Source organism: Amblyraja radiata, chromosome 15 (genome assembly GCF_010909765.2).
Source record: "Amblyraja radiata isolate CabotCenter1 chromosome 15, sAmbRad1.1.pri, whole genome shotgun sequence".
Lineage (NCBI taxonomy): Eukaryota > Metazoa > Chordata > Chondrichthyes > Rajiformes > Rajidae > Amblyraja > Amblyraja radiata.
In genome coordinates, this window is record NC_045970.1 from 20496258 (window position 1) to 20505883 (window position 9626).

At 42.0% G+C, this 9626-nt stretch overlaps 1 long non-coding RNA gene across 1 annotated transcript; it reads left to right on the forward strand.

Annotated features, from left to right (window-relative positions):
* Positions 1–24: 24 nt before the first annotated feature.
* LOC116981069 lies at positions 25–7285 on the forward strand. The gene is made up of 2 exons (XR_004414157.1): positions 25–371; positions 6793–7285. It is a non-coding gene; the product is annotated as an uncharacterized LOC116981069 (long non-coding RNA).
* The last annotated feature ends 2341 nt before the right edge of the window (positions 7286–9626 follow it).

The following is a 9626-nucleotide window of genomic DNA, read 5'->3' on the forward strand; positions in this document are numbered from 1 at the left end:
ACGGCGCCTCTTGTCGGGCCGCGGACCAATGGGAGGCGCCGACCCTGCTGTTTAGGAACGGGACGTCACCTCGAGCAACCGGGGGTCGGCTGACGACGTCGCGTCAACAACACGGGAAAAGCAAACCAGTCGCAAGCTGGGCCTCCACCCGAAATATCACCCGTTCCTCCTCTCAACCCCAAACACGCGCTGCCTGTCCCGCTGAGTTACTCCAGCATTTTGTGTCCGTCTGTCTGTCTGAAACAAAATGAAGGGTCGGGGAGGGAGGCCGATCACGTGACCCCTGCCTCGTCGTCTGATTGGTTTACGATTACGTCACACGGTTCGGGCGCCTGGAATGCCTCTCAGCTGCTGGAAGTTTCAACCCAATGGTAAGAGTGAGCAAAGTTGTTCTACTTTAACGGGACCCATCCACACCACTTCTTTTGACTTGAAGGATCTTTAAAACCTAATCAGTATCAATGGTTCAATGCTACTTTTGTTTCTCACATGTACCGAGGTACAGTGACATTCATTTTTGTATGCAGTTCAGTACAGGTATCACGAAACATAAGCAAGACACAAAATGCTGGAGTAACTCAGCGGGACAGGCAGCGTCTCTGGAGAAAAGGAATGGGTGACGTTTCGGGTCAAGACCCTTCTTCAGTCTCGACCCGAAACGCCATCTATTCCTTTTCTCCAGAGACGCTGCCTGACCCGCTGAATTACTCCAGCTTTTTGTGTCTTATCTTCGGTTTAAACTAGCATCTGCTGTTCCTTCCTTCAGAGATCACTATACATAAGCGAGACACAACATGCTGGAGTAACTCAACGGGTCAGGCGGCATCCCTGGAGAGAAGGAATAGGTAACATTTCGGGTCGAAACCAAAGATCTTTGGTCGAAACCCTTCTCCAGACTGAGAGTCAGGGGAGAGGGAGTCTAGAGACATGGAAGGATAAGGTGTGAAAATGACAGATCAAAGCAGACAATGCTAAGGAAATGTAGAATGGTTCATTGTTAGCCGAGGGGAAGGTGACAAGGAGGCATACAATCAGCAATATTAATCGGATGGACAGTGAAACTAGTCGGAGAACTGGGGGGGGGGGGGGCAAAGAGAGAGAGAGCGAGAGAGGGAAAGCAAGGGTTACTTGAAGTTAGATAAATCAATATTTAATATGCAGAAATCAATAACCAATAAACAAAATGAAGGGTCGGGCGGCTGCTTACGTGACTCCACCGCTGGCCATTTCTCGTTGATCATGAGTCCGAAATGGGAACAGTGGGAATGATGATGGAATCTAATATCGTACTTATATAACATCATCTTAAACATAGAAATACCCACAACTGATGGAATTAGAAGAGACTGGGAACAAGAATTAGCTATAAAAATTTCAAAAGAGAGCTGGGATAATCACTTACTACAGGTGCATAAATGTTCGATCAACGTACGATATACTCTCATCCAATTCAAAACATTACATAGACTATATTATTCAAGAACTAAAATAAATAAACTCTTCCCTAATGTCTCACCCATCTGTGATAAATGTCTGTGTCAAGAAGCTACCATAGCGCATTCTTTCGTTTTTTGTACAAAAATTCTGGAATGAAATATTTGACATCTTTACAAAATTAATTAAAATAAAACTGGTACCAAAACCAGAATGGATCATTTTTGGAATATCGGAAGGTAACCCTGAACTAAACGTGTTTCAGAAGAATTTACTCAATTACGGGCTAATAATGGGAAAAAAGCTCATACTTAAATTCTGGAAAAATGCGCCTACACCAACAATAAAAATGTGGATATCAAATATGTTTGAAACACTACATCTGGAAGAGATGAGATTCCTCTTAGCAGGCAAAGCAGACCATTTCCAAAAGACGTGGTCTACGTTTTTGGAACTATTATAAGCATAAGGTGCAATAGTAATTATAAATAAATAAATAAAAGGTGCCAGGATCTGGTAACGGGGTGTAAAAAACCCCCCCAAAAAACCAACAAAATAACATAAACAGACTTGGTTGGTAGTCCCCTTACTGCGGAGTTTAATGTTATAATAGAGCGATTGTTTCTCCTTTCTTTTTCCTTCTTTTCTAGGGTCTTCTTTCTTTCTTTACTTCCTTCTCTAACTTCTTTTCTAAGGGGCTTTCTTTTCTCAACACTCTCTTGCACCTTCACGACTCTTGCGCACTTTCTTTACTTTCTTTACTTCTATCTTTTTCTTAAAGCTCAAAAAATGAAGCGGTACAAAAAATGTATTAAGACATATGTGTTGGGTAGTATTGTAATTTACCGTACTTCTAATAAAAAAAGAAAAAAAAGGAATGATGATGGAAATTATATAAATTGGAAATATTCAAACATGAATAAGTCTGTTCTATATTTATCTGAACAATGGTTTTACCTTTTCCGGGAGCCCTTAATGATTTTACCTTTTCCTGGTGTTTAATTTTCTCATAAAAAAAAGTCTGAAAACAAATAACACCTCAGATATTTGGAAATCTGAAATATAAAATGCTGTAAATGTTAGATCAGGCAGTATTTGTGGACAGAGAAACATAATTGACGATTAAGGTCGATGGGTCAGAACAACGTCAGCGAAAAGATGGAGAATGAGACTGATTGACACAAATGGTGCTGGTAAAAAGCTTGTTAATCGCAGATGATCTGTCTTGAGGAGATATAAATAGCGACGAGGCAAAAAAAAAACTATGAATATGCTAAACAGTTAAGGGCTAGAACTCGGAAATAAAGCATTCTTTTCCGATACAGGCTGGGAAGGCTGGTTATCGAAAAGTGTTGTATTCAGTGTTGAGTCTTGAGGATGGTGATGTTTCTTCAGCTCATATTAAGCTTTGTTTGAAGAGGTCAAAGACTGATCAAAATGGAGCAGGATTGAAAATTGAAGATTCAGTGACTGCAAACTCTAGGACCTGTTTGCAGTCTGAATGGAAGTGTTCTGAACAAGTCACCAAAACAGAATTTGTTTATCCAATTATAGTAGTTAGTGCATCCTGACCTGGTCAGCAACTCAAACGCTCAGGAAAGAATGAGATCACAAAAAGTGGTGTGTATAGTCCAGTCCCTCACAGCCACTGACCTCCCCATCATCAAAGAGAATTATAAGAGGTGCTGCCTCGAAAAGGCTGCCAGCATCATCAAGGACCCACACCACCTTGACCAGGCTCTTCTTTTCATTCCTGCCATCGAGGAGAAGGTAAAAGAGTCTGAAAAAGTGACCTTCAGGTTCAAGAACAGGTTCTTCCCATCTCCCATCACCCATCAGGCTCTTGAACATTATAAACACCAACTAAACTATGAACTACGATTTATCTTGGTTGCAATGACTTTTGCCTTTGTTGCACCAATATCATTTAAAAAAAATTATTGAACTTTTTCTTTCTGTTTATTATGTTATCTATCAGTACGATGTTTACAGACGTGTATGCTGCTGCATATGTTCCATTTTCAGTACATATGACAATTAAGCACTCTTGATATAGTTCAGTAAAATGAAAATTGTACAAGTCAGTTGCTGCTTCACCTGGAAACAATGCTTGGGTCTTCGTATCGTGGGAAATGAAGAGATAAAAGAGCATGGGGAAATCTTTGAGAGTGAAGAGGATATTGGTGAAGATAGAGCCAAAACCTGGGGATTGTGCAGTAAATAAATCCCTCTTAAATGCTGAAAGGAGAGAGATGCGGAAAATGTTCAAAGTTGAACAAATTACAGAGGTTTTTAAATATGGCTGGTAGGATGTAAGATAAGAAGGGGCATGGGGAATAGCAGGATTGGGGAGGGAATGCTGATATTCTAGGGCATCTTGATATCAAGGAATTGGAGGTTTGGTTCTCTTGAAGAATACTCGGGTGGACACATCCCCAGGACCTGACAGGATAACCTCTCCTGTTATTGTGAGAGGCAAGAGAGAAGATTGCAGAGATTTTATATCCTCTTTAGTTAGTAGCAACAGAGGATGGAGAGTAACCAATGTTTGTCCTCTTTTTAAGAAAGACAATAGAAATAAACCAGGAAATTATAGGCCAGTGTCTTACATCAGTGACAGGGAAACAATTGAAGATTCTTGGGAGGTTTTTTTTTAGAAGGTGACAAAGATGATTGGTTGGCAGTCGATGTTGTATACATGGAATAAGTGAAGTTTTCCACAAAGCTCTCGTGGTAAGGTGATCTAGAACCCACTGTGAGTTGGTATGTTGTATACAAAATTGCCTTGGTCAAAGAAGATAGAGGATAGTGCTGGAGGGGTGTTATTCTGAGTGGAGGTCTGTGACCAGCAGTGTTTTGCAAGAATCAGTGCTGGGACCTTTGTAATATATATATATGTTGAACTGTCTGTTGGTGATCCATATCCCTCCATTTCATGCATATCAATGTGCCTATCCAAAAGCCTCCTAAATGTATCTGCCAAAGCCACCATCACTGGCAGCTCATTCCACTAATCTCTACAAATATGCTGTAGAAACCATTTATCACAGCATAGTTTGGGAACAGCTGCATCCGACTCCCAAGAAATTGCAGAGTTGTGAACGCAGCCCAGGCCATTGTGCAAACCAAACTCCCTAACATTGACAGAGTGAAGCTCTGCCTTGACAAAGCCATCAACATAATCAAGGGCCACTGGTCACTCCTTCTCCTATTAGGCAAGAAGTACAGAAGTTTGAAAACGCACACCTCAAGATTCAGGGACAGTTTCTTCCCAGCTGTTATCGGGCAACTGAGCCATCCTATCACCAGCTAGAGTGTGGTCCTGACCTCCCACCTACCTCATTGGAGAGCTTTGAACTATCTTTAATCCGACTTTATCTTACACTAATAATATATCCTGTATCTGTATCAGGATATTTATCCTGTATCTGTACATTGTGGACGGTTTGATTGTAATCATGCATAGTCTTTTCTTTGACTGGATAGCACACAACAATAAGCTTTTCATTCTACCTCGATACACATGATACTAAACAGGTAAATGAAAAATGTCAAACTGACAGATGATATCATGGAAGGTACACATAAATGCTGGAGAAACTCAGCGGGTGCAGCAGCATCTATGGAGCGAAGGAAATAGGCGACGTTTCGGGCCGAAACCCTTCTTCAGACTGATGGGGGGTGGGGGGGAGAAGGAAGGAAAAAGGGAGGAGGAGGAGCCCGAGGGCGGGGGGATGGGAGGAGACAGCTCGAGGGTTAAGGAAGGAGAGGAGACAGCAAGGGCTAGCAAAACTGGGAGAATTCAACGCTCATGCCATCCGGACGCAAGCAACCCAGGCGGAATATGAGGTGCTGTTCCTCCAATTTCCGGTGTTGCTCACTCTGGCAATGGAGGAGACCCAGGACAGAGAGGTCGGATTGGGAATGGGAGAGGGAGTTGAAGTGCTGAGCCACCGGGAGTTCTGGTAGGTTATTGCGGACTGAGCGGAGGTGTTCGGCGAAACGATCGCCCAACCTCCGCTTAGTCTCGCCGATGTAAATCAGCTGACATCTAGAACAGCGGATGCAGTAGATGAGGTTGGAGGAGATACAGGTGAACCTTTGTCGCACCTGGAACGACTGCTTGGGTCCTTGAATGGAGTCGAGGGGGGAGGTGAAGGGACAGGTGTTGCATTTCTTGCGGTTGCAACGGAAAGTGCCCGGGGAGGGGGTGGTACGGGAGGGAAGGGAAGAATTGACAAGGGAGTTGCGGAGGGAGAGGTCTTTGCGGAAGGCAGACATAGGGGGAGATGGGAAGATGTGGCGAGTGGTGGGGTCACGTTGGAGGTGGCGGAAATGGCGGAGGATTATTTGTTGTATTTGCCGGCTGGTGGGGTGAAAGGTGAGGACTAGGGGGACTCTGCCCTTGTTGCGAGTGCGGGGATGGGGAGAGAGAGCAGTGTTGCGGGGTATGGATGAGACCCTGGTGCGAGCCTCATCTATGGTGGCGGAGAGGAATCCCCGTTCCCTGAAGAACGAGGACATTTCCGATGCCCTGGTGTGGAACGTCTCATCCTGGGAGCAGATGCGGCGTATGCGGAGGAATTGGGAGTAGGGGGCAGGGTGGGAAGACGTGTAGTCCAGATAGCCATGTGAGTCAGTTGGTTTGTAGTGTATGTCGGTCAGAAGTCTGTCCCCTGCGATGGAGATGATGAGGTCAAGGAATGGTAGGGAAGTGTCGGAAATGGACATGATATCATGGAGGTAGGTTTGAAGAAACTGAACAAAGGGAGAAAGTATTGTGTCAAATTAGGAATAAGTAAATACTGTGCAATGTAGACACAAAATGCTGGAGTAACTCAGTATCTCTGGAGAGAAGGAATGGGTGACGTTTCGGGTCGAGACCCTTCTTCAGGCTAATCTGAAGTGGGTTGGAATGGTGGATATACCGGAACTGTGGATCATTGAAAGAGGTTGAATTAAGGCCATGTTGAGGGACTGGATGGGAGTTGTGGAGGAAAGATCTCCAGATTTAATTAGGGGGAGATCATCAGAAATGGCCAGATGTTCAATAATTGGGTCATGGTCCAGGTATGAGGAGGACAGAGAGGTGATGTTCAGCCTCTGTGAGATAGGTCAATTAGCCAAACAAAAACACTACAATCATTTAAAACAGGTTCGATGACAATGTTGGTGTTGATCATCAGTAAGTGGAGTGCTGTGGAGTTTGGTTGCAAATAAGTAACCACAATGAAAACGTTCAATGGCCTATATCACATCAGCAATTAGTTGTGCATAGATTGTGCTTTGTACTTCACAGATCCCACATTTTTTCTCTGCACGTTCTCATTCACCTTCTTCTAATTACATTTCCTCCAGGAAGAACAGCTGCAATGAACAAGTCTTCACTATCTTCTTTCAGCTGGCACTAACAGCTTTTTATGTCTTCCAATCTCCCGTGGTTTCAGCAATATAACAGATATACTCTTCAGTCCTCCTGTGCAACTTCAAAAATGTTTTATTTCTAATTATTCTTATTTTGGATTAAGGATCACCAGCCTGAAACACAGTTTGTCTAACCAGATGCTGCCTGACCTGCTGAACACAATGAAATTTCAGTTTTTATTAAAATGCTTTATATCCCTTCGTACATGAGCTGTCACTAAATAACAGCTATTTCAATCTGTGTCTGTAGAGTTCGTCTACCTCCCGAGAATTGAACTTAATATTTTAATACAATACTGAGAAAGTGCTGCACCATGTTATTGCCCAGTGTTCATAGAAGATGATAAACCAAGATTCTGAGAACCCTCTCCTAAGTACTGTGGGAGACGTTTATTACAATTAAAAGCATTAAAAATAGTTCATTCAACCATTAGCCTCAGTATAATTTGTGGGAACTTCGTTCAGCATTTTCTATGTTGTACTCGAACCAGGTACTTAATTGTTTTTGCAAAGCATTTTACAATGTCCAATGGGATGATAAATACACAATTGTCTTTGTTTCTGTCGAGTACTGCAGTGGTATTGAAAAAAGAGTGAGAAAGGTTGAATAGAAAATAAAATTCACTGGGCTGATGTACCCTAAGGCATTTACACTTGATATTCATGTAATTCTGCTTCTTGTCAATTCAAAGCTAAACCAATAGAAATATGATCCCTCATAAATCATTGAGATTATGAAAAAAGGGGATTGTTTGTAAAACCAATGTCTGTCATCAGATGGATAACTATCAACTGATATTGCTGAATTTACAGTCCTTTTTGTTGAATTACATATTGTTAAAGTTAAAGGACACCAAGAACAAAAAACTTGTACTTACATTGAACACTTCATCCTCAGCACATCATGCAGTGGATGCACCCCTGCATCCTTACCTTTACTATCCTGATACTGTTCTGGTATAGATGTGCAGGTTCCATTAACCTGGGTCTCATGATCCTGGAGTCAGGCAGCAACATTTAGCAATAATTGCAACTCATCTTCATTTGACAGATTATTTGACATTGTCTGCCTTGAGAATGCACTTGGCATTCTTTAAGAAAAGACAAGGCTGGGATGACGGTTTACGGTATGACATCAGTATGAATATGGATTTCTCTAACTTCAAGTAACATTTGCTTTCCCTCTCTCTCCGTCCCCCCCACCCTAGTTTTCCGACCAGTTTCACTCCTGATTAAGTTTACTGATTATATTCCTCGTTGTCACCTTCCCGTCAGCTAACAATGAACCATTCTACATTTCCTTGAGCATCGTTTACTTTGTGTCGTTTTCACACCATACCATTCCATATATCCAGTCTCCCTCTCCCCTGAGTCTCAGTCTGAAGAAGGGTCTTGACCCAAAACGTAAACCATTCCTGCTCTCCAGTCCTGTCCCACTGAGTTACCCCAGCATTTTGTGTCTATCTTCAAGGCTGGGATGGTGTCTACTTCCCCTCCCACCAAAGTCTGTGAGGCCGTGTTGGATTTTTTAAAATGCATCTGATATTGAGATATTTATGCTTACAAAATTGTTTTAAATTAACATTTAGAATAATTTAACCATATTAACACACTAATAAATAATGGAAAACTATTTCATATAAATTATAAGTAAATACTGAATTTACTATCTTCCTAATCAGTAAATCCTATTCAAACATATGGGGATCCAAATCCTATATCAGACCTGACAATTGTAATATTGCATAATACCCAATGTAGACATGTGTTAGCCTCCACGTTCAACAGGTCATAGGGAATAGGAGTAGAATTAGGCCATTCGGCCCATTAAGTCGACCGCCATTCAATCATGGCTGATCTATCTCTCCCTCCTAACCTCATTCTCCTGCCTACTCCCCATAACCTCTGACACCTGTAATAACCAAGAATCTATCTATCTCTGCCTTAAAAATATCCACTGACGGCCTTCACAGCCTTCTGTGGCAATTAATTCCACAGATTCACCACCCTCTGACTAAAGACATTTCTCCTCATCTCCTTCCTAAAAGAATATCCTTTAGTTCTGAGGCGATGAACTCTAGTCATAGACTCTCCCACTAGTGGAAACATCCACTCCACATCCACTCTAGCCAAGCCTTTCACTATTCTGTATGCTTCAATGAGGTCCCCCCTCATTCTTCTAAACTCCAGCGAGTACAGGCCCAGTCCAACAAATGCTCATCATAGGTAGACCTACTCATTCCTGGGATCATTCTTGTAAACCTCATCTGGACCCTCTCCAGAGCCAGCACATCATTCCTCAGATATGCTACCCAAAATTACTCACAGTATTCCAAATGCGGCCTTACCAGCGCCTTATAGAGCCTCAGCATTACATCCCTGTTTCTGTATACAAACCCTCTTGAAATAACTACCAGTATTGAGTTTGCTTTCGTTGCTATCGATTCGACTTGCAGATTAACATTTTGGGAATCCTGAGGAAGTCATCTGCCTCGTCTTTTATTTTCCTCAATAAACTGATTAATTGTAGTTTATATATGTTTAATAACATGAACCTTGAGCTATCTGATTATCTTTTGAAAGATTCGTCAAGTGTTTTATTCTCATATGTCCCGAAATTGAACAATTGAATTCTTACTTGCAGCAGCACAACAGATAGGTAAACACAGTACTCTGTAAAACTCATAATAAATAACTATAAAACAAAACAAAATAAAAACCAAAAAACTATGGCAGAGAGAAAACATTTAATATTTGTTCAGAAATCT